Source organism: Cetorhinus maximus, chromosome 6 (assembly GCF_964194155.1).
Source record: "Cetorhinus maximus chromosome 6, sCetMax3.hap1.1, whole genome shotgun sequence".
Lineage (NCBI taxonomy): Eukaryota > Metazoa > Chordata > Chondrichthyes > Lamniformes > Cetorhinidae > Cetorhinus > Cetorhinus maximus.
Window position 1 is genome coordinate 107,016,475 of NC_135884.1, and position 23,877 is coordinate 107,040,351.

General features: G+C 39.7%; 1 long non-coding RNA gene across 1 annotated transcript in view; it reads right to left on the minus strand.

Annotated features, from left to right (window-relative positions):
* Positions 1–2,719: 2,719 nt before the first annotated feature.
* Positions 2,720–23,877, minus strand: part of LOC144682023 (uncharacterized) — a 39,647-nt gene continuing 18,489 nt past the window's right edge. Inside the window, exons 2-3 of the long non-coding RNA XR_013576907.1 lie at positions 11,212–11,283; positions 2,720–3,066 (exon numbers count right to left, since the gene is read on the minus strand). This is a non-coding gene — a long non-coding RNA (uncharacterized LOC144682023). The remainder of the gene's footprint in view (positions 3,067–11,211; positions 11,284–23,877) is intronic.

The following is a 23,877-nucleotide window of genomic DNA, read 5'->3' on the forward strand; positions in this document are numbered from 1 at the left end:
CAGGAAACTGATCATACCATGTTGAATTTAGCCTTGCCCAACATCCTGATTTTGAGAACCTTTCTGACAGTTGGCCTTCATGTTGTTGAACTTGGAGGGGAGGAGCAGCAGGAGTGCATGCAATTGGGCCCAAAAGAGGGTGGAAGCATTCCCATTGGAATCTACACCACATGTGGAAGGAACTCTACTTGGTTTGGAAGTGCCTGTAGGATCCGTTGAGCCTGAGAGAGTCAAAGAGACAAACTTAGAGGTTCCTACTGGAGAGCCTAATGGACAGATGACTCCTGAGAGGGAGACCTCGGATAAACAATCCAAAGTCGTAGAACTAGGATGTTTAGCACACTTGAAGAAGCCTCCAGAGAATTTGTAAACATTTCATTTATGTAAATAGCTGGTATATTGTAAAGATTGTAAATAGTACTTTTGAGTGAAGGGGGAGGGATGAGGTAATCTGAAGTGCAACACATCTTTTTAAGAGAATGCAAGCAGATTGACCACATGATTGTATTACCCAATTGCTGTGTAGCACAGGCTACAATGTTAATCAGTAGTTAAGAATAGAGTCTGGTTTGACAAGCACACGTGTTAGTGCTCTGTGACTTGTGTTAATAAACAGCATGTGCTTCATCTTACATTGGCCTCTGCGTCTGTAGTATCTTGTTTACCAACTCACTCACCAGTAGATAGGCGTGCAACTGAGTTTGCTGAGCAAAGCGACCCGACAGAAGGAACATAATTCTGACACTCCGCCTCCTCCTTCACTGACACCAGGGAGGTGGTGGTGTAGTGATATTGTCACTGGACTCATATTCATAATGATGACCATGAAACGATTGGTGTAAAAAGCCATCTGGTTCACTAATGCCTTTTAGGGAAGGAAATCTGCTGCCCTCACCTGGTCTGGCCTACATGTGATTCCAGACCCACAGCAATGGGGCTGCCCTCTGGGCAATTAAGGATGGGTAATGGGTATATCCCATAAATGAAAAAAAACTCTGCCTCCTCCTTTACTGACACTCCACACACAGCCTCAACCTTTCCTAACACTTGGCCCTGCCCTTTTCTAACACACCACAGTTGGCATCCTCAGAGGCCGCAAGATGTCAAATTACTTGCTGCTGATTGAAGCAGTGACCCTTTTGAGACTCTTCATTAATCCATTTCTTGGTGAAATTCTTTTCTCATTGAAGCGCAGGCTGTCAGTGATGGGAAAGAACCACATACCCCGTTTTAGACAGCCGGTTACGAAGTTAATATTCTTCTTTTTACTCTTTGAATATGCCTTTTGCACAGCTTCAAAAAATGTTCCATATTGCACCAGTGTGATTTCTTTTTTACTTCCCACTTTAGCATTGCTTGCGATCTGTGTTTGTCAATAGATTCTGAATTGCGTCTAGGTTTAGGTTACCTATTCAGGTTCATGGGAATGATATTCAGGTGAGCCACCTCATTTCTCCCAGAAGAAAGGAAAATTTCATTTCATCAGTCCACATTAGATTCAAAGTGATCTAATCTACTGTTCCATCCAATCGCCCCTCCAATCAGAACTGGAATCTTTGTATCTAACTCTGAACAACCTGGCAAAAATGTCCTAATTTTCTTTCCAGTATTTCTTTGGGTATTATTGAGAAACGTCCTGCTCCTTCTTTATTGATGCAAGCCTGTATTGAAGGGGAAGAAGATACAAATATTAAAAATATCCACTTATGGAAGCAGACAGCTGGTACCTCATCTTGAATGGAGTTTCAGAATGCCTGGATCTCCTTTCTATAATGATGCTAGTGTTAACAGTGTTTCTTATTGATGTGCAACTGTATAACAAGACACCAAAGTATCTGGGGAGATTACCTCTTCTGCTATCCCACTCCCAAACTCCAGTAACAGCTTGAACACTCGGTCAAACACTTGAACAAAAAGGAATTGGTCAACAAGAAATACTTTGCCCAATTTTTGTTTGGGGGAGCTTTGAATCAGGATTAACCTGAATAAATGAGGAAGGAGGAGGTTATTCAGACATCCTTCCTGCTATTAGGACTGTTCTGTTCCCTTTCAGGTAGTTGAGATTTAAGATCTTCCTGCTGTCTGATTTGATCTTGTTACAGATAGTATTTGATGATTTCAATATCTTTTGGTATCGGTGTCCCTGTCAATTGTATTCCAAGGCATTAATGTCCTAATATTCCCATAATGTGACCACTTAGAACAACTCATACATACAATGACTGGAAGTATCCTCAAGAAGATATCAATAATCAATGGTTTAGAATAATTAAAGAGTTTGATGTCAATGTAGTTAGTTTGGATGCCTTGAGAGCTCTTGAAGTTAAGTGAAATAAGGTATATTTCGCTATTTTGTACAATTATAAAATTGTTGGGAATTGGGGATTTCTTATTTTATCTGAAATGGCATTCACAATATCAGATGTGGACAGATATGTGAGCAGTAAGTGGATAGATCAATACAATAATATTGAATTTGAATCAAAAATGTTATGCAATGTTCCAACAGGCATTGGGTTGAAAGCTGACTTGAATTTTCAATACATAAGATAAAATACTGCAGATGTTGTAAATCTGAAATATTAACAGAAAATGCTGGAAGTACTCAGCACTCAGCAGGCCAGGCAGGATCTAGGGAGAGAGAAAGAGAGTTAGTGTTTGAGGTCTGTAACAGAGATAGGCTTTCCAATATCCTTATTCTCAAGTATCTTCCTGAAAAAGACATTGCCATGCATCATTTTCTTTCAAAAGTATTTTAAGTGGTTGTGTTTTTGTCTTAACACTATGATTTTTTAAAATTCATTCACAGGACGTGGGCTTCGCTGGCTGGGCCAGCATTTATTGCCCATCCCTAGTTGCCCTTGAGAAGGTGGTAGTGAGCTGCCTTCTTGAACCACTGCAGTCCATGTGGTGTAGGTACACCCACAGTGCTGTTAGGAAGGGAGTGCCAGGTAATTAGCTTTGCAGTCGAGGCTATCATCTTCAGTGTATGTTAAATGATAGCTCCTGAGACATGCCTTCACCCAGTCTTTGTTCTCTGCATCCCTTCTCACCCTCGATGGACGCCTGTAAAAGGAACACAACACCAACAAATATTTAGAGTCATGTGTTTTAGCCTGATTTTTTTTTTTAAAAACACAAGAATCACTGCATTTTTACAAAATAGCAAGAAAAAAAGTGGGAGGCATAGAAAAATCAGACCCTGAACTAGAATGGTGGCATTAAATAAAATAACAGTAAGCTGTATAACAGAAAAAAATGAAAACTTTCAATTAAGTCCTCACAGAGGAAGAATGGACTAATTTTCTCAGTGTCACAGAAAAACAACTGATTTCTGTGAAGGCAATTCACATCTTCTCATTGATGTGGGTGATGGAAGAAGAAGCAAAATATTGCTTTCTGCTCAGTGAGCTGGCAGAGAGAAGGAGCAATAAGATGGGTGTGAAGAGATTTCAGAGTCATTTTTCCATTATCAAAAAGCAATTTTCAAAAGAACTAAACTCTGCCAAAGGAAACACAAAGGAGGCACCTGTAGACGGTTTTGCCACAGCCTCAGGATTAGCAGAGCGCTGCAAGTATGGCATTCTACACAATGAAGTGATTTGCGATCACATTCTAGTTGGCCTGAGAGATGAAAGACTTCAAGGCCATCCCTGATCTTAATTGAGACACCAATAGGCAAGTAAAGCAGAGGAGAGGTATTCAAAGGCAACAGAGGGTCATTAAAGATCAGCCAGATGGGAAAGCAAATCTGGATCCGTTTAAGGCATGTTGTAAAAACTTAGCAGCCAACAAAAGTGGCTTGACCAAAGTAGTGTCTGAAACCAAACCACACGTGGAAATAGAAGCTCGCTGATAACTGGAAACCCATGGCAGGTGTGGATATTTACCAACTACATCCAAGAGATATATGTCCTGCTATAGGATGGTGACACATATGTTAGAAAGAGGCCATTTCCAAGCTGAAAACATCACTGCCATTCCAATGATTGACCAATGACATATATTTCTGGGTGAGATATAACAAAAGGATAGCAACCTCTGGTCAGTGAGCATCCTCCTTAATACTGTCCAAATCCTTAGCACAACAAATACAGAAACAGACAAGACAATTGTTTTCAGAATCCCAGTAATTGAAAAGATTATCACTTGCACTACAGAAACTAACCAAAAGCCTGCATGGATGACAATATAATTCTCAGAATGGGCATGACAAGTTTGGAATGCCCATCTCAAAAGAGAGAAGGTGATAGAAGAAGAAAAGATGTACCAGACCAGTTGCAGGTGATATGACAACACCCAATTCGAGCCCTCAGACTACTAGCAAAGTAGAGGCAGTAGAAAAGGTGAAGTTGAGTACAGTGTGAAATATGCCAAGCTTTTCAAAGGTCTGGGCAGGTTCTTGTGAAAGTACATGCAAAGATCAAACTGTAACTCTATGCAATGCATTTCCCTAGATCGGTTGTCTGTTTATATCCATTCCAGTTTTACTGAGAATGAAAGAAGAAATTACTAGGATAGAACAGCTAGATTCCATTTCTTGGGTATAATGGTCCACAGACTGGTGTATATTTGCCATTATGGCCTCAAAACTAAACAGCACAGCATAAAACAGCATGGATTTGACCAAGCTAAATTAACGCGTATGCTGCCTGAACACATTTTTATTAGTAGACCAGAGTTTAACCCTGCTAGGAAAAGCAAAAGTATTCTCCAAACTGAATTTTCATAATGACCATCAGGTCTTTTGAATATCCTGCATTCAATGAACCAGTACATATTAAAAGGAAGGAAGCCTATTATCTTGCTAAAGCCTTGAAAAGCCTCATGTATCAGAAAATACATTGGGAGAAATGCTTCAAAGAGCTGGCGATAAACTCAAGTCCCAGTATTCACATCTACAGGTCGAAGGAAGTTTGACTCTGGTCCTGCCCCCACCTGAATCAATTGGTCACTTTGGACAAGTTCTGCCTTTTATATTAGATGCCTGGGACTGTCAATCTGTGACATCACATTATTTCCAGTGTTGTGGGACAAAATAAGAATAGAATAGCAGGAGAATGGGAATGAATGCAGAGGAGATGGGAGCAGGCAGAACATGGGGAAAAGAAGACAGGTCAGCAGTAATGTAAACTATACCATTGTGGGCTCAAAGTGTAATCCAATCTTCAATGTATTAGTCTTTGATTCAGTTTTGTGTATACAGAATCTAATAGTTGAAAGTGGAACAGATTTCACCATTCCAAGTATAACCTTTATTGATTTCATAAAATGTTCAATCAGAATAAACAACGTTCCTCATTGCCAGTAATTCCAACTTGGGATCTGGTTGTAACACAAGTAAATGTCATTTTTAACTTATTGTTGGGGTTTGGCAGCACCTGCAAGGCCAGCACCTATTGTCTATCCACTGAAAAACTGGTGGTGGTGAAGTTTCTTCTTGAACTGCTGTAGTTCATGTGGTAAAGATAATCCAACAGTGTTGGTCGGTAGGGTGTTCTAGTATTTTGATTCAGTGACCATAAAGGTAGAGAAAAGGATTAGGGACTAGAAATAATGGAGAGTGAACAATTCAGAGGTGAAAGGGATAAAGGGTAGTGAATGAAATAAGGCCATGAAAGATGGATTAAAATGATGAAAGAGAAGGCAAGGCGGAAGAAGGATAGAAAAAAGCTGGAAGTACACAGCACATACATTAGCAACTGATTCTCAATCACAACTCCAGTATCAGGAGTGACTAAAATAGTTCAAGATTTTCAGGAAGATGCAAACTTGACAGATCAGAACCTACCAGCATGTGAAAAATCACCAGATGAAACAGAAACTCAGCTGTAATATTACAAGAGCATAATCTCATTATGGAAAAATGGCTGGAAAGGAATGAACAAGATGGGAGATTGAAATCATACTATGGGAGATTGTCAAAAGTGAATGGTTAATGAAAGATGAATTACTCTTGCAAGGCACCCATATGGTGACTCCCAAATCAATACAATATAAAATACTGAGGCATCAAGAAATATCAAGAGTATTGCAATAGGTCACATGGTGGCCTGACGTAAAAGCCAACTGAGCAAAAAAATCATCTCCTTTACCTAGGCAACCCTTGCATAAGTTCTTCTAGTTATAGACATTTCTTCTGTATCACATAAGATTTACAACTTATTTGTTCATCACAGAACGCCAAAACAGGCAATTTCAGATAAAAGGTCAGAATTTTCAGTTGCGGTCTTTCATAGATTTGTGAAATAGCACCAACATGTTCATATTATGAGCAATATCAAGTATTTGCAAATTAATAAGGTAGTTTGTACTTTATGAATAACATTACTTATTCACTGACCATATGCATATATAAGTTCACACAATTATAAAAAAGCTGCACAGGAAGTCAAAAAACATTTACTTGGGTCTTCAACCATGTTGTATTATCTGTTAATAGACAGTTAAGTGGATGTGATCAAACCTCAAACCCAAAAGGCCATATACAAGCTTCAGTGAAAGAAAGAATGAAAGCATGGAAAACACATCAAATGGGAGCCATCAAGTTTAAACTTTGTTGACCAAGTGGAGATAATGGCCAATGAAGCAAAGAAAGAGTGGCATCTCGATCATTTGACACTGAAACATTCAAAGGTTCAGTATAGGAAAATGGACACCGAAAATAACTGTGTGAACATATGTATGCATATGGTCAGTGAATATATAAATTTATTCATAAAGTATAAATTACTTTAAAAATAAATTTGTTTAGAATGTACTGAGGTTTATAACACTGGAAAGAAAGAATGAATTTGGAATTAGAAGGTGCCTGGTCACATACTCAGGATTTCCCAGAGTGCTTTACAATTATTTTTGAGCAAAGTCATGACTATTAGATAGGTGAATATGATAGCCAATTTGCACACAGCTAGTTCCTTTAAACAGCAAATGAGATGAATGGCCAGATATTTTTAGTGACGCTGGGTGAGGAATAAATGGCACCAAGAAAACTCTATTCTTTTACGAGTAATATTGTGGATTTTTTCAAAGAGGCACAAGTAGGCAAGCATGGCTTCAGTTTAATATTTCATTTAAAAGATGGCACCTCAGTGTAGCGCTCATTCAGGATTGCATTAATGTATTTGCATGCATTTCTGTTGTAGGACTTAAATCCACCACCTTCTGGCTCACAGGTAGGAGTACAGCCAACTTTAAGAACATCCCATAGTAAAAATTAGGAAAAAAAATGAATTTGCTTTTAAAATATTTGTATAAAGAAAATGGTTATGTGATTATTTGGACACAGAACTATGTTAGTATATTATGATTGCCCAGGAGCCCCAGAGAAAAGAGGGGTTACATTTTCCAGATTGTAAGGAGATAATACCAGTTATCATTCAGCCCATCTCATTCTGATGATTTACACAGAACTTTGTACAGACTGCAGCCAATCTAGGGAATACTCACCACTGCAACTGTGCCATGCTATTACACTGAAATCCTTGGAAAATAGCACAAAGCATAATTTTAAACAGAAGAATATCCAACCAACATTTGCAGTCCAAAATCATGCCTGCAGAGTACTTGCCAGCTCCTCTTAATGAAATGTTATCTGAACCACCAATTTTTTTATATAATAAACTCGCCCATTCTTTTGTGAACAATACAAACAGGCCTCAACTGCAAGCTACAAGGGGTTAAAGTGCATTGTTTCTGTTAGAATCTGTGAAACAATTTTATCCTGATCATATTTCCTTCAAAAGCTATTAAAATCGTATTAAAATAGTTTGTCTACTGACAGCCTTGCTGCTAAATCAGTCCAAAATACATTGAGATCCCTGATTGGTTGTGATTTCAAACTTATGAAATTGACCTAAAATTAACAATTACATCAGAGGAAAAAGGATAATGTGTCTCTGTTTAGACATAACTGCTAGAGCTGATTTAAAACAGAAACCAGTTCAATCTGTTGGACATTTGGAAAATAAGTAGCCTTTAGTGTAGGCATGTGGAGACATGCTGCTCTGTGAGTGGCTAAGCTGATCCAGTACTCAAAAGGTTAAGCTGCATCTCTGCTAACACTGCCCTCCTCAAGAACTGATTTTGCACATGTCTTTATCTGTCATCACACCATGTGCATGAAAAGAAACCCCAGAAGTCAGGAAAGCAGGGAATTCCATGCCTTCTGCCCATTGCTGTTGAAATGCTGGTACTGACCTAACTGCTGTATATCTGCACCACAAAAGCTTCAGTGATTCTTCTGTGGGAAGGAGGTAAATGATACAGTTGAACTAAGTCAATCTGTTTTCTTCACATTGCCATCGCACTGCTGTCTGGACCGTGATTTTTATCCAATTCCCAGAAAATTCTGCTGACTCTCTGTCCCTTATTCACACTTACTAGTAAATCAGGATTTCTCCCTGGTAGATTCTTGAAAAAGGTGCTTTCACTAAAGGTACCTGGTTGAATGAACCAGGAATCCAAAAAATCATTACAGCAGTGCGGTTCATTCTTGTTAAGTAAACAAGATGATGACATGAACTTATATTTACTTCCTGTAAATATTCATTTAACTGGGATTCACATTAAGTTATAAATCAAAACACTGCACTGAACCAATCAATCATTCTGTATATTTCCTTGTCACCAGAGACCTTATAAAATCAAATAGAGACGATGATCTTCCACTACTGTATATAGCACAGGAACCAATTCAGCTTAATGGGGGAAGCATACATTTTTGGAGTTAAGATGGCAATAACAGATGAAAGCACATGCCTTGCCTTACAGAGACACATCTTGTTCTTTTTCTCCTGCTTTCCATCTCCCTCGAGCTACTTGTCATAAGGAGCTAATGTAACATGCCATCCCACCAACCCCCTACCTCCCCACCACCTCCTCTGTGGCCCCCTACATTATTTTAATGAATAGCTTTGAAAAGCAGTGAGCTATGTCAGATTGCAGGGCAAATGAACTCTTGTTGTGATTCACCAAAGCAACTAGTCTATTCACCTTCAAGTATCACTTTAGTCTCCTGTATTGTTCATCAATGTTTCTCCAGTGTATAAATGCAAGTATTTTAGTTCCTTTTTCATTTCAATATTCTGTTGCCCCTGAGCCTACAGATCAGTTTAATTTCAAATTTTGACTTCTCATTTATATTTACGATCTAATCTATTTCATTATTGCCTGGCTGCACTTAACACATAACTTGTTAATCTAATGATGATAATGAATTTGAGGGTGTACATCCATCAGGCTTTTACCATGTCAATCATTATTTTAGTTTTCCCTCCTCCATTTCTCTTGCTAGCAAAACAATTAGTAAGGTAGTAAACAATGTTCCCTCTAATTTTCTTTGTCGTGTTCGTTGCACTGTGAGGTTCCTTTCAGATTGCCACATGGTCACACGTGTGCACACCTTAAAGGGACCACTTCTGTATTTGGCCTGTTAGTTCGCTGCATAGCAAGTTCTAGACTGCTGCGTAGCCGTGCACCCACACAGCTTAGAGGGAATGTTGACAGTAACCCTTTCCATTGTACACATTCACCTTTATTAGTTATTGTCTAAATAACAAGCAGAAACAACTACCAACTCTTTATGTTTCCAGCTCATATAACGGTAAGTAATATCCACTTCAGAGCATGGCTCTCAAAACAGCAGTGAGTCTAAGCTCTCTGAGCTTATTATATTAGCCTATCACTTTATAATGAGGATGACTTTCCTCAATTTTAAGCAAAATATCACTTGACATTTTGATTGTAGTGGTAACTTACTCTATTGCAGTAGAAAGTAGCAAGTTTTCCTTTAAACTTTCCCTTAATTTTTTTGGTGATGATCTTAAAAGTTATCCTGAATCACCAACCAATGGAAAGTTTTCACTGTTTACTTTTCAAAACATTGCAAAGTTTAACCTTGATTAAATTGCTTCTTAATATTCTTCATTGTACAACGACAACTTACATTTATATAGCACCTTTAACAGATTTAAATGTCACAAAGCACTTCACAGGAGCATTAATAAGCAAAGTTCTAGAGAAAAGAGCCCCAATTTCTCTAGTCTCACATCATAACTCAAGACATTTATTCCTGGTATAATTTCTTAAATCTCTTTTATACTTTCACCATGGTCCTGACATCCTCCTAAAGTAGACTGCCAAAAATTAGTCACAATGGACAAAATAATTTTGGTGGCAAGACAGACCTGGGGGGATGTATAACAAGTGACTAATCCAACTTAGACAGTTTAAAATTCCCACCGAAGGTTAAAATTCTGAACACTATTCTAACTGCAATAGAGCATCATATATATAGCTTTAGCATTACGTTTTCACTTCTGTACTTTACACTCCTATTTATGAAACTTAAGATTGCATTTTTTTTTGTTTTACAGCTTCATCAAGATATTCTCCAGCATGTAAAGATTTGTTCACCTACATAGCTAGTTTTTGGGTTTTTTTTAAGCCCAATGCTAAGATCTCCCATGTGTAAGTGAGCAAATCTTAGTAGATGAACCATACAGACCAGAAAGGTGCCAGGTTTGTTCTGTGGTCTGTGCTAAGTTAGCTGACCTCAGTTGTGATGACAGTAACAGTGCTACAATTGGACTTATTGGGAAGGGATAGAATATTCAGGATTGCCACTCTTGATTACCAAGAAGCAAGCTGTGCTGGAAGTACAAGCACATGGACATAAAACAAAGGCAAGACCAGCTTCCAAGCACTCGATGTTGAGGTTCTAACATGAATACTAGACACTTGGGCATGTTGGCCATTAGGCAATCGTGGAACTGTGTCCCAGCAAGTAACCAATATCTTCAGAGGAGGAGAGTGGAGAATAATTAATGGAAGGAAAAGAGAAAGAGTTCCAATAGGCAGGTTTAAAAAAGTTTTAAACCAGTATTTAGTATTGGAATAGACATTCTTTTAAAATTTAATTGCCTTCTTTTAAAAAAGTTAAGCTTTTAACAAAACAAAATGAATGCTCTAGCATATTTATCTGTGGTTAGAATTTCTAATAATTACTGTATGTAGTCTGTATTCAACTAAAAAAAGGAAGAATGTCTTAAAAAACATCTGGTTTTAATTTATTAATAAATCATGAATTTCAGCAAAATCTGTAAACTTCTCTGGACTTTTTTTCATTATTTTGTTTTACCATGGTTACCAACTCTTGGAAAGTCTACAGAAAATGATAAAGAGCACATGGGCTTCCATTGACTGAATTACCTCTGGTGAGCTGCATTATTTCCTGTGTGAAGTCCTCTTCCATTCAATAGACCCTACTCAATATTGATTGATCTGTAACCAAAACAAGTAAAAGATTTGCTTAAAAAGACAAACAAAAGAATTCCAAAGTTTTATACTGGTCCCTACAAGGACTTTGGACAACCAAAGCAGCAAGATTGTATCACTCATGATCACCATAGGCAGAGTTTTCAACTATAGTGGAGATGTAAATGGTAGAATGATAGAATGGTTATAGCACAGAAGGAGGTCATTTGACCCATCATATCTATGCTGGCCCTCTGAAGGAGCAATTCACCTAATCCCAATCCCCTGTCTTTTTCCCATAGCCCTGCAAACTTTTCCTTTTCAGATAATGATCCAATTTCTTTTTGAAAGCTTCAATTGACCATGCCTCCTCTCAGGCAGTGCATTCCAGATCCAAATCGCTATGTGAAAAATTTTTTCCTCATGTCGCCATTGCTTCTTTTGCCAATTACCTTAAATCTGTGCCCTCTGGCTCTTAATCTGTCTACCGATGGGAACAGTTTCTCCCTATCTACTCTGTCCATACCTCTCATGATTTTGAATACCTCCATCAAGTCTCCTTTCAACCTTTTCTTCTCCAAGAAGAACAATCCCAACTTCTCCAATATTTCTATGTAACTGAAGTTCCTCATCACTGGAACTAGTCTTGTGAATCTTTTCTGTACATCCTGTAATGCCTTCACATTCTTCCTAAAGTGTGGAGCCCAGATCTACTCATAATACTCCAGTTGAGGCCGAACCAGTGTTTTATACAAGTTTAACATATTTCTTTGCTTTACTCTATGCTGTATTGGTAAAGTACATAGCATGCCCTATGCTTTATTAACTGCTCTCTCAACCTGTCCTGCCACGTTCAATGATTTATGCACGTATACCACCTTTAGAATTGTACAATTGTTTCTCTGCGTTTTTCCTACCAAAATGAATCACTTCAAACTTATCTGCATTAAATTTCATCTGCCACATTCCACCAAACTGTCTATGACCTTTTGAAGCTCTGCGCCATCCTCCTCATAGTTCACAACGCTTCCAAGTATTGTATCATCTGCAAATTTTGAAACTATACACTAAGATTTAGGTCATTAAAATATATATCAGGAAGGGCAGGGGTCTTGAAACTGATCCCTGGGGAAGTCCCCTATAAACATTCCTCCAATCTGAAAAACAACTGTTCACCACCACTCTTTGTTTCCTGTCACTGAGCCAATTTTGTATCCATGTTGCTACTTCCCTTTTATTCCATGAGCTCTAGCTTGGCTCACAAGTCTGTTGCATGACACTTCATCAAATCCATTGGAAGTCTATGTACACCACATACATCAACAACATTACTCTCATCATCCTCTCCATTACCTCATCAAAAAACTCAAGCAAGTTAGCTAAACATAATTTGCCCCAAACAAACCCATGCAGGCTTTCCTTAATTAATTCTCATTTGCCCAAGTGACTATTAATTTTGTCCCGATTTATCATGTCTAAAAGCTTCCCCACCACTGAAGTTAAAGTGACTGGCCTGTAGTTGCTGGGCTTAACTTTTACACCCTTTTTTGAACAAGGGCGTAATATTTGCAATTCTCTAGTCCCCTGGCACCACCCCTGAGTCTAAGGAAGATTGGAAAATTATGGCCAGTACCTCCACAATTTCCACTCCTGCTTCCTTTAGTATTCTTGCATGGATCTCATCTGGTCCTGGTGCCTTTATCAACTTTAAGTAAAGACAACCTATCTAAAGCCTCTTCCCTGTCAATTTTAAATCTTTCAAGTGCCTGAACTACCTCCTCTTCCACCATGACATGGGCAGAATTTTCTTACTTGGTGAAGACAAATGCAAAGTATTCATTTATACCCTCAGCCATGCCCCCTGCCTCCAAATGTAAATCCCCTTTTTGTTCCCTAATTTGCCCCACTCCTCCTCTTATCATCCTGTCACTATTTATATGCCTGTAAAAGGCTTCTGCATTCCCTTTTATGTTAGCTGCCAATCTTTTCTCATACTTTCTCTTTGCCTCTCTCTTTGCTTATTTTATTTGCTTTTTCAATTCCCCCCGGAAACTTCTATATTCAGCCCAGTTCTCAACTGTATTGTCTACCTGACATCTGACATAAGTACACTTTTTCTGCTTCATCTTAATCTCTATCTCTTTTGTCTTCCAGGGAACTCTGGGTTTGTTTGTCCTCCTTTTTACCTTTGTGGGAATATATCTTGACTGTACTTGAACTTTCTATTCTTTAGAGGCAGCCTATTATTCATTTACAGTTTTGCCTGCTAATCTTTGATTCCAATTTTATCTGAGCCCCTGATCTGTTCTTACCCCATTGAAGTTGGCTATCCCTCAGTTAATTCTTCTTACTCTGGGCTGTCCTTTGTCCTTTTCCATAGTCAACCTAAACTTATGATCGCTATCCCCTAAATGTTCGCCTACTGACACTTGATCCACTTGACCCACCTCATTCCCACAAACCAGTTCCAGAAATTGGCTATAAGCGATATTAAACACTTGACCCCATTTAAAGGAAAATCAGGTCGGGTGTTTAATGGAGGCTTTACTCCCCTCTTCCTGCAATTCAGAGTTCTGCCCATTGTTTGTTTTACGAAGTAAATCATATTGATACTGTGCAGCTTCGATGAAGAAAAATAATTTACACAGTAAGGAATTCCAGTCCTGGCTCTCTAATAAGGACTATTCCTAACCAAATCTAGGCTCACACATTATTGATATTTAAGAAAAATGGGGTGCCTATGAGTGATATAATGGCATGACCCAGGTAATGTGATTAACTTGTTGCCTACTGATCCAGTTTCTCCGAATTATTGGACTTTTAGGGACTATCTTTCCTAGGACCCTGATTTGCTTTATTTAGTCTGCTTTAGTTTGATTTGGGATACACATAACTTTTAAAAGTATAGAGGATATTGTTACAAGAACATCAAATCCTGTAAATCAAGCACTTGTTAAATTCTCTAAAACAGCTGAGCCAGGACTCAATTGGCATTTTTCAGTTTATTAAGTGATTTTGAAGGTAAAATCTCAGATATTGTTCATGTCATCTTTCTTTAAAAAAGTGAAACAATTATGTGTAGTATGTGCCATAGATATATCCATGGGTGTCTTCCACAGAAACTCCTTTGATAACCCATCAGGAAATGCAGCCAGCACATGCTTTTGAGTGATGTGGGAAAGGATGCCCCTCCTGAGACGCTTTAATTCCATTCCCTCAATTGGACAACTGAAACCAGCAACCCAGCTCTAGGATGATTAGTAAATATTAGTCAATAATTATATTTAAACTCAACTATCCTGTTTGAGGCAGTATAAATAATGTGACCGTAATGCCATCTGTTACATAGCCTTTTTAATTGAACTTTCACCTGAAGTTCATCTATCCTCTAGATTAAATGAAGCGTTTGTTAACAGATTTGCAAATCTGTCATTAGAAACTCAATTTAATATTTCCTTGCTTTTTATTTTACACTGCCCCCTTTTGTAAGTCCTCTTCCTGTCACTGACTATTCCCTTCCTGGATAAATAAATAAGCAGGTAGTGCCAGGCCTCTTCTAGTGGCATATATAACTGGCCACTGAAGTGATGCACAGTGACATAACACAACTTGTCCACTAATACTTCCTGCACTCACTGTGAAGAAAATCTAACATCTGCTTCTCCCCTAGTGGCAGAGCTAAGGCCATTCTATGCAGGGAATCACAAGCATAAGACCATTGAATAACATATAACTGTGGCACAGCAATGTTGGACCACCAATGTTTTGTGCCAGCATACAACTTAACTATCTCATTTTAATGAGAACTACAACAAAAATTAGTAATCAGTAACAAGGCATTTATTTTAACAATTTCACATTATACATGTTTAATGCAGAAAAATTATATTCCAAGATACCATGCTATTTGGGGGAAAATAGTGGTCACTGTGTGGAATTTTGTTTTTCCACAAAAAAGGATACTGATTGCTCTCCAGGCCATCAATCATTCTTCTGGCAGAGCATCTCAATAAAGTACTTAAATTTGTAAGGAAAGCAGGTGTTGCATGACAGTGTACTAAACTAGCCAAAAAGTAATCAAAAATATTTTAATTTTGAAATACTTGGCGAAACTCAAGAAATTGAAAGTCAATTCATTTTGTTTCACTTTAACTCTTCAAAATTAAGAACTCAAAAACCTAACTATTGTCATCATGGTCACATTGCATTTGTTTCAAATGAAACCCCAGCAATAAATATTGCCACAAAACTATTGAAATATATTTCAAATCAAATGTGATGAAAAGTTGCCTTGGAGGAAAAAAGTGCAAGTATAATTTCTGTCAAATTTAGCAGTGCATTTTCTTGTTTGATGGATATGTCGCTGCTCATCTAATAATAATTTCAAAAAATGATGCTTTTATGAATGGCCAGTCTCTTTGCATTTCTTCTATCATAAATCTCTCGAGGTTCATATGTCCTTTATCTTGAATTCTTTGTGCAACTTGCCAAATGCCATGAAAATTAAACAAGTGGAATTCCAGATTATCTCTTCTCAAAAGCAAATCTAAATAGAATTCATAAAAATGAAATGTGCAACAATCTGACAATTGTTTCAGCTAACAGGCTGCATAAGATTCCCAGTTTAAGATATCATAAAACGCTGTTTATTGCATCCTACAAGAAGCTGTCATATTGTTTCTGTGAACAATGCCATGGACATGCATAGACACAATACCTGAATAGAGTAAAAGTGAATGAATTAGAATACTCTCATTCAAACCAGTTTCCATATGTAGTAGATTTAGTACAGGCTTAACAGAATTTCTCTTTCTACCCCTCTAATTAAACACACTAAAAATGTCTTTGCATAAGGAAGTCAGAAAAGATGACCCCACTTTTAGAAAAGATCTTATGTAGTACATTTGAACACTGATGATAAATAATTCAGTGCGCTAGTCAAGGAACTGGAACTGGCAATCACAGAAGACTAGAATTTTTGACTTGTTTCAAGTCACATTGCTTATTTTGCCCTAGAAGAAACAGAAAGATACATTCTGTATAAGCTTTCAAATGCATGATACTGATGACAACATACTTTACTATGTTTAAAAGTATGAGACCTGCTCTGCAAATACATTATATTTCAGCTCACTTATGCACTGGAGGATTATTGTCGTACCAATTTCAAAAAGTGATAAGGTTACATTTATTTATGTTTTATTCTAGTTAGTCAGAGGTTACCATTAATAATAGAACATGTCTTTATTCCATACTTTCCTTCTTAATGTGAAGTAATACGATTTACAAAATATAAAATTCAACAAGAGTGGTCGCCTCTTTAGAAAATACCTGAGAGAAGCAATAACTCCCAAGATAGACAAGATATTTCATCCCTTGCCTGCTGTCACTACTACCTGATTCCCCTGTGGATTGGGGTATATCTCTTGCCTTTCCACTGCATCTTCCCACTCTATATATTATGTTTGTATAGGCTGATTTTTGGAATATGCATTCTGCATCCTCACATATCCACTTACCTAGTCTTCACAAGCCTGGTGTTTCAGTCTTGTCTTGTATATGAGAAAATTAATCAAAAATGTTATTAAAGAAAGAGACAGAAAATGTTTATATGCTGTATGGGAGAAGAAGCTGTCGGCAGCTTGAACTGGATGGTAACTTTGGAAAATTTATTCACACAGATCTGCAGTTCAAAACAAAAACAGGCTCAATCCTGTGATGGCACACACAGCAAATTCCCATTCTCGGCCTTGCTGTCATGGGGAGGATGAAGTCAAAGCCAACTGAATAAGTCAATTACAGTTTCCATTAGATCTGTAATCAGCAGGTAATATTTAGAGTTTGTCTTTAATTAGAGCACTGTCATTCATTCGTGAGGGACAACTGGAGAGCAAAGCACCCTCAGGTAACTTTTGCATGCTTCCCAGTAGCCAGTGATAGAGCAGCATGAGCAGTGCCTGTGAGCAGGTTTCTTCAGGTCACTTTGACTACCATGTGGGAGGATAAAAAGAGGGAAAGGAAAATAAAACCTGTCTCAAAAACAAAAGTAAAACGTTTACAAAATTAAATTTTAAAAGAAAGAATTGTGATATAATATTTGATATGAATTTCTCTATTATCATAAATGGAGTGAGCATTCTGTTTGCTATCTCTACCTGTGCAACTTCACTGTTATATTTTTAAATGCTTTCTTACAATCTGATAACAAGCCATTGTTGTTAACTGAACAGTAAAAGCATTGTGATCTCTTACAGGTACCCACAACAGGTAGAATGCTAATTGCCATTCTGCTTTTCATGTAAATATATTTAAGTGTAAAATCTTGTATAGGATTTAATTATTGGGAGTGAGTAACTACACATCCTATTTTAAATGGTGCTTGATAGCCTACAGAATGACAAATGTAATGGTGCAGCGTATAGCAAAGAGAGTTATTTCTGGTAAACTTTAACAGCAGTCACTAATTAGAAGAGCAAGAGTTGTACAATACTGCCTTATTTAACATCAATGATATCTATTGTCCTTGCACTGACAGCACTGGTACAGAAAAGCACAACTTTAATACGCTTCTGTGCACATTAAAGTAAATTGTGGCTATAAACAACACTTCTACTTTTCTCCTGTATTAAATTTTGGATGCTTCATAGTTTTCCAACAATTTTCAGCCACAAGTATCACTCACAGTTCATTAGCCCACTTAACCTTTACAAATATATCTACATCATTCTCTATTCAAGAAGCCTATAAGAACACATAAGAATGCACATTAAACTTTTTTGAAAACAGAACCACCGGAACTTCATAGGACAAATTGTAAATCATGTAAGATTGATGACGTATTTTATCGGATTTAATAGGATCCCATCTGACAGTTTTGAAATCCTATAGGATTTTTCACGAAGGGAATACAATACTCCAGCAGCAAAAAAAATTCAGAGAAAAAAAGTAGAAGCACATTTGCTGAAAGAAGGAAGAATTTAAAACTGTGCGCTCACATTTCGGTAAAATGAATAAAATAACAGACGGTGCCATCTGGAAAGGTTTGTGCAATGAAGATCCAATCTGTTCAGCACAGGCCTGAGACTCTACGGCCCAGGCCAGCAGGGAACCTGCCAGAGTCCACGTTCTGAACAGGATTCCACCCCCTCCAAAAATATGGTAGTTCAGTGAGTGGGAAGACAGACAAAGACAAACCATATCCCAGCATGCAGTGCTGCATCCCACTGAGACATTTGACTGACCAGTCCCTTCAAACAGCTGGAGAAGATGTCAAACTGTCAATAACAATATAGCTTGCAAATGTTGCAAAGCATAGGCTTGAAGTAAAAGATGCTGATGCATGTTCAGTCCACCTACTCCTCTCATAGTTTTTGTCCTTTAAGCAAACCACCCAGCAAGGGTTTTGTTACCAGTGAAACCTCACTGTGGTAAACACAGCCTATGTTACAAACATATAGACACAACAAAAGCTAACCAGGCCTTTTAGTTTAATCGATATTCCATGATGTACGAGTGTTGTCTGACAAAACAAGGAAATTTATTTGAGGTTTTATAAGCTTCAAAAGCTCCTCTGGTCTAGCAGATTACACACAGGGGGCTAAATAGGACAGCTCTCAAAAACGGGCACAGGGTTCACAATGTGCGATTACCCCGTGCTCATTCAATGTGATGCAGGCAGCACGACAACCTTGTGCTGTCTGCTCAGTTTCATGATAGTAGTGCATAGTACTAGTAGTAATAGTAGTAGATAGTAGTAGTGCTAACAGCACTGTTGAGTGGTACAGGCCTCAGAAAGGTGCCCAAAGTTGTGAAAGATGAGCACGAAGTAAAGCCAGATCACACCTCCTACAGGGGAGGTGCATTGTAGCTGGAGCAGGTGGTGGAATTCCTTGTACAAGTCACTCTGGCATAGAAAAAGACTGAATAATAGCACAACATAGGAGAAGGAATGTTGCAAGATTCTCACCTGCTGGATTTGAGGCCTTGGTGGAGAAATTGCAAAGGAGAGTAGTGATGTACCCACAAAGATGTGGAAGGCTCTCCAGATAAATGCTCAGAAGGCAGTGGGACCAGATAGTTGTTCTGGTCAATGCCAAGACACTAGCTCAAGGACCTGGATGCAGTGCCGCAAAAAGTTCAATGACCATACCTGAATGATAAAGGTCAGTGAATTAATCTTCAAATGCCATATACCACCACTGCAATACTAGACACAAACATAGCTTAATGCACCTTCGCCCCATCACTCACCTACCAATAATCTCTATCAATCAGAACTCATCCCTAACATTTATAGCTGCATCTCACACTCAGAAGTTTACCACTGCTCACACCCACATCTCACAGCTTTCACACACTGCCAGCTATTCACCCATGGCAGCCACATTACCCAAACAGTTTGCACTATGTTCACTGATACACTTCCCTCATTCTTGCAGGAAAAATTGGCGTACAAATGGAGGCATCAAGAGTTAAATGGAGGGAGACAGGGACGGCTGCATGTCCTAGCCCCCCTGAAGGAAACAGTGCTCACCAACATTGAAGTTGTCATTGCGAGACTGTGGCCAGCAGTGGGACTGAAACCATAAAAGATGACAGTATCATCATACTTAATTCTCCTTCTCACATCCACTTCCCCTTTCTCACAATCTCTTCTGATTTACAAGCTGCAGATAGTGTAAACATGCACCTATGAGAGAAGGCCCCATTCTCTCACCTCAATCTTAACCTTGTGCCTCTCTCCTTTCAGATACCCAAGAAGTGCAATCTGGTCAGACAGTGATGAAAGAACAACAACAATCTGTTGATGAAGAAACACTGCCACTCGATTTATCATTTGCAATCACTATCTTAACTATTGACATTGTGTGTAATTTAGAGGATAGCATAGAGAAGGGATCTGCATGTGGTGAGGCACTAAGTTCGCGTGGCCTGCAGTGAGGGCAGAGGACAAGGATAAGGTAGGTGCAAGCATGCCAGAGGATGAGGTTACACACAAGTTCTGCTGCCGAGAACTCAGCTAAGAACTTTAGTGGGGTTGGCTACAGAGGAATGCTGATATGTTAGCACAATGAAATGCTTGGTGCATTGGCAGGCCTGTCAGAAAGCCTGCACAAAATGTCAAGGGGCTTGGAGGAGTCCAACATCAACTTTGCACAGGGCTTTGCATTTCTTCCAGCATGAAAGTGGTGACCAATGCTGTTTGCATATATGTGGACACAAATATGTTGCAATGTCTGATGGCCAAAGTTTCAGCTTCCACTTTAGCACAAGCAGAAGCCACCCAATGTCTGAGTGCTGCAGTGGAAGCTCAGACTAAAGTAACGCAAGGTCAGTTTTCTGCTATGCAGGCTTAGAACTGCTGTCACCATGGCTGTAGGTGACAGAATTCAAAGGGGTTTGCAGTGTGTTGCAGCAGTCCTGCAACATGTCCTCCAATAGATTACTAAGACTGCTGAAGTGCACCCCAGGGGAGTGTCAGTGGCTCCATGGGCCATGACCTTGCTGTCCTCTGTCAAGAGAAAAGTTTTTGTCCTCCCACCCCTGCCACTCCGCCAGTGCCCTTGGTGCTGCCTGTCAGCCAGACAGCCCAGAGTGCTGCTGTCCATGCTAAGATGGTACAACCTGAGACCTGACCCCTAGGCCCAGAGCTTGAGGCCTTCTGCAATTTTCTCTGCCAAAAGTCAGTAGCCTTCTACTAGCTATGGTGCAGACAGTGTGGTTGTATTGCATAAGAGAATTTGGACAAGCAAAGGCAATTGGAAAGTAGATACTAAGGGTAATAAATTTACCTATATATTCCATATGATTGCTTTTCTTTATAAGTTTGGTTTGGAATGTTTATTTTGTGTTATCTTGTGTATTTGCCAGGTTGCTGCATATCTTATTTATCCCAGAACAATGCAGAAGTAGTTCTAATCCAAAAAGATTATTTACAGAACTTTAAAATATTTCAGAACTTACAGGATTTCAACATACACTTGCTCAAAGCCCAGATCCTTTCTGGAACATTCCCTGTCTGGTGTCAGTACTTGACTCACAAGCTCCACCCACAGACTTATTCCATCAAGCAGGTGTACAAGGATCAGTTACCAGACAAAATCGAATACAGACGAAACAAACCATTGAACACAACAATCTTATATTTTTGCATTGTTGCCAAGTGGATTCTGTGATGGCCAGTGACTGAGGGAAAGACTGCTGGTGAATGGGAAATTGGGGTTACTGGTAGCACAGTCTGATGAATTTTCACAGACAGCTTGGCCAGTAAGAGGCTGATACAAAACCAAGATGCTGGAAACCTGAAATGAAACAGGTAACGCTGGAAATACTCAGCAGGTACGGCAGCATCTGTGGAGAGAAACAAAGTTAACATTTCAGATGAAAGGTTCTGTTGAAAGACCATCAACTTGAAACTAAACATTGGATGGAATTTTCTGCCCTCCCCTGTGGCAAGTTTGATGACAGGAGCATTTAATCAGGTGGGGTGGTGGCAGTGGGGGACCTGACCTTCTCACCTCTAACCTGATTAAGTCTGTGGCAGGGAAGTCCGTGGACAGCCTTTCCACCTACCACCAATGAGGCCCTTAAGTGGGCATTAATTGGCCACTTAAGGGCCTCATCCTACCATCGCTGGTATTAACCCAGAGGTGAGCTGGGGCCAGCTCACCATGGGGGGAGCACAAAACGCAAACCAATGCAGGATTGCTTGTAAGCTGCCGCGGGGGGTGGGGGGGTCCCTCATTCAAAGGCACAGCGCTTGATCAATGGTCCGGCATTGGGAAATGGGGGGTAGCCTGCTGAGAGCCACCCCATGATCTTGCTGTCAAACTCCCTCCCCACCTCCCCAGCACCTCTCACCTGTGGCCTAGAATCCAGTGATGATTCTAGGCATTGGGTGGGTGTCCTACTGGCAGTAGCCACCACCTCTGTGGTGGCACTGTGGTTCAACAGATCTGCTGGCCTCTGGCCCTTGACCCTGGGAAAGGCCTACCGCTGTCCAGTTAAGTGCCTGAGTGGCACAATATGAAGGGCCTTCCCTTTAAGAGGCGACAAGGGACCCTCGCCAACTCTCCAGCTGGCGGGTGAGACCTCCGATGCCTCCAATAAATATAGCCCATTAACTCTGTTTCTCTCCACAGATACTGCCTGACCTGCTGAGTATTTCCTGCAATTTCTAGTTTGGGGTTGTGTAGTTTGCCTCCCCTCTTCCTCTTCCTCCTCGTATTCTTGCTTTTCAGCTGCTTGCTTTATAGCTGTCCGTATGATGGTGAGGTTGTGGAGCATCCTGCACAGCAGTGCAATTCTTGACATCCGCTCGGTGAAATACTGCAAGGCTCCCCCAGAGAGGCCGAGGCAGGGGAAGCATTATTTCAACACCAATGGTCTGCTCTATTGTATTTCATGTGACAGCATGGTTTTCTTAGTTTGCATGCTGTGCACATATTCACACCAGAACCGCGAGATAGCTAATCAGTGGATAGCCCTTCTTGACCAATAATCATCCTTTGGTTTATTGTGTTGGCTCAAACGCAGCTGACACAGTGGATTGCTGTAGAATGAAGACATCATGACTGTTGCTAGGTTTCCAGGAAATGACCTGCATGATTCTCTGGCCATACACCAGCTGAATGTTGAGGGAGTACAGTTCCAGTACATCTCAGAGTTGACAGGCAGCATGCACAAAGCAATGTATGTGCAGTCAATGGCACTCTGTGCCATGAGGAAGCCTACAATGCAAGCAAAGCTACATGCTCAAGAAAATCTCTGGCATTCGAAAATGAAATGTAGTTAGCGTGCAATGAGTACAGGGTCTCAGTGATCTCCCTTATGAAACAGTGGGCAGCAATTTATGAGATTTTGCAAATATCTGCAGCTCCAGCCTGGAAGGAGTCAGATGCATAGATGTTCATGGCCATAGTCACCTCCATAGCCACTGGCAATGCCATCCTCACCCTGCTCTGAGGTTGCAGCTGTAGCTGCAACAAGTGGCAAATTTCAATGAGGACGTCCTTACTGAAGCGCAGAAGTTTCACACACTGTTCCTCGCTGTCATGCAGTTTGGAGAATTGCTCCCTGAGTTCGCTGGATTGATATGGCTTCCTGCTGTAAGCCCTTCTCCCATCCTCCTCCTCCCTCTTCTAGCTGCTTGATCTGCTCTGCTCTGCATGGCTTCTGCTCATTCTCCAAGTCAGGCTGTTTTCTAACACCTACTAGTGGATCCATGTCCGGGAGCACCTGGTTTGTGGAAAAGCCATGCAATCAGGACAAAGTGCTTCAGCACCCACCCACCAGTTCCATGTAGATTTTAGCAGCTTTAAAAATAAACTCTAGAAAGCAAAGGACACTTGGATAATAGTGTCAATAGCTAGAATAAGTCAACCAGCAACTAACCTGTAGGTAGTTGATCATCCCTTTAAGTCCTTCCTGCTGATAAACATGTGATCAACCATGTGTGAGTAAGAGAGGGCATTATTTGGAGCATTGAGCTCCAAAATAGCAACGCTGGCATCGAATCAGTGTTACACAATGACTGATGCCATGCACTTCCTACTCTGCATGTTTCTGGCTGATGGTCACTGCTCACACACTAACGGCATCATCAATACAATGGCCATCTTG